Source organism: Mastigoproctus giganteus, chromosome 5 (assembly GCF_048544385.1).
Source record: "Mastigoproctus giganteus isolate SK-2022 chromosome 5, ASM4854438v1, whole genome shotgun sequence".
In the NCBI taxonomy this organism is placed as follows: domain Eukaryota; kingdom Metazoa; phylum Arthropoda; class Arachnida; order Uropygi; family Thelyphonidae; genus Mastigoproctus; species Mastigoproctus giganteus.
Genome location: NC_143579.1, coordinates 105,548,087 through 105,550,811, shown reverse-complemented (window position 1 = coordinate 105,550,811; position 2,725 = coordinate 105,548,087).

The window sequence follows — 2,725 nt, the reverse complement described above, 5'->3', positions numbered from 1 at the left end:
ATGGATGGGTAGAACCAATTACAATTGGTTACCAATTACAAAATCCAATTACAATGCGGCTTAATCATAGCAAAGGTGACATCCGGGATAAAACGTCTGGTGACCTCTCCAGTGGGACTTTCATCCCATCTAACCTGCAAAAGGGAAAGGAGTTTATTCCATCGGTTTAATTTTTCTTGTTTGATATTTGTAGCAGAATTGCAGTCTATTCCAAGGAGTGAGATTAGTAGGCATTTTTTGTGTTTGTAGATGCAGCCTCTATAAGCTATATATAGGTCCGGGGGAAGGGCCCCTGATAGAACCTGCAGTGCTTTATTTGAGGTTTTTCTTGGTACTCGGTGTGTCGCAAGTAGCATGATTCTTTGCATGGAAAGGAGTTTGGCCCTGATTTTACTGTTAGTGACCCTATGGAACCAGACCTCAGCAGCATAGGAGGCAATTGGCAAGAACACAGTTTTATAGTAGAGAGAGAGGGTTCTTTTGGTGCGTTCGCAGTGCAAACGGGACATCCTGATGATGGCTGCATGAAGGCTTTGGTTTTGTTTGCTAAACTGTTCACGTGTGGTTGGAAACAGCCTGTCATCCAATATTATGCTAAGGTGTTTAGTTAGTACTGCAATAATTAAAGACAAACACCAGCCAAGGAATTAAACATTTTTACTATAAAAATAAAATATACAGAAATAAAATATAATGAAATACTGTGATACACTATCGGAAGACTAAAATATTACAATAAATTACGATAAAATAAACTACGATAAAAACGTTAAAAATATAGTTAAAAATACCGAAGCAATAAAATTATCTAAAATAAACTGGATTAAAAGCGATAAAACCTGAAGCTTTCGGAGACTGCTGTCTCCTTCTTCAACAATATACTATTACTGCAATGACACATCCTTAAGTAGCAGGCCCATGGCACTCATGCAGGTGGTCCATCAGACACATGGTCGGCATTCCCCACGCGCGCGCATCGGAAACGGAAGTGGCTCGGGAGCGTGTCAAACAGAACCGGTCATCCCGTCTGAGGACAACCGCCTCAAACAGGGGGTGTATACGTGTCCCCCTGTCCCTGTCCCTGGGTGACCTGGTAAGTTAGACCCTCACTAATAAATTAAAAATATCAAACATGTTGGATTACCGCAGACCCCATAAAGCGCTTATACACGGGAAGCAAATTCCATAAAAAAAAAAGTAAAGTGCAGCCATTATCAACCCACTGCAGGGTGGAAGCCTCCTCAACAATTCATGCTGAGGGAATCTGCCACGCTGGTCCAGTGCGGGTTGGCAGATCGACCGTATTCAGCAGTGAGGGGCTTGAACCCCGGTCTACTCAAAGAGCGTGTGCTACTGCACTCCCGCTCCTGCCCACTCGGCTACGGAGGCCGTACTTTTTTTAGTTTAGTTAGTGCCACATATGGAAGCAAATTCCATATGTGGCACTAACTAAACATATCTTCAAACAGGCCTATGGGGCTGGGATGTTTCCAACAGTTGATTTGGGATCGCGAATCTCTGCTATTTGGTGAGTGTAAACGGGCTGCTGTGTGAGTGTGACCATGAACTGTCTATCTACTTCTTGTGAAGGAATTTAGGCCCTTTTCTCGCGCGTTTTGTTTTGTCTGCGTGGCTAGCACACTAGTTATAATTACCGTTATAATTTCCAGCAATGCAAATAAACAAGTCGTTTGCTTGGCGAAATTGAGGCAATTGTCAAAGCTTCTGGTAAGCTACTGGTCAAGTAGGGAGTTTCAAAGGAGTGGTCCTAGTACTGACCCCTGTGGACAACCTCTGTTTATAAATTTTGACTATGAAGGTGTTGGGCAGTGACCTGAATTGATCTGTTACTGAAGTAGGATCTTATGACTTTGTAAAGATATTATTTGCAGTTTGCCAGTCTAAGGGACCTGAGGAAACTCTCCCACCAAAGGGTATCAAAGGCATCCTCAAAATCCACAAAGATGGCCATCTCATAGACTGCTGTGGAATGTGTACAGTGTTTTACAAGGGCTCAATTGGCATCTTCAGCGGAGGATGAAAGGTTTTGTGAGTTTCGGATAGTTTGGATTCTGGGACCAATCATTCTTTCAAACAGCTTTCCCAGGTTGGCAACAGAGATTGGGCGTTACGCTCTTGGGTCGGCATTAGGTTTTCCCGGTTTTTGAATAATTTTAAACAGTGCCCGATTCCAGAAATTGGGGCATGTGCATTCCAAGAGGCACTTGTTGTAAAGATTTAACAACAAAATATTAGGGTAGAGCTCATGAAATCTGGTGATGACTACATTTTCTACCCGGACAAGGCCTGGACAATTTTTAGGATTCAATTTGGCCACTGCAGCACCAAGTTGAACAGCAGTGAAAAGATTAACGTCCAATCTTCGTAAGTGGCATTGTCTGATCGAATCTGAATTTAGTGCATATTGTCAAGATTGAGATCATCTTCGGGAAACATGTGTTCAATGATTTTCTCAACTGTTGAGTGCCAGTCATATGTGTGACTATTTTGATATTGCACTGTGTTGTATATATTTGGACAGATAATTTTGCTCCTACAGATTTTGTATATAAGCCCCCAGGGATGAGTGTTCCCTGTTTGGGAAACCAATTGTCTCCAAGACCTTCATTTGTTCTACGAATAGATTTTAATATGAATAGATTTTAATGATATAGTATACCTATTTTTCTTTATTTATTTACGAATTTTGTTTTCAACTGTCAAC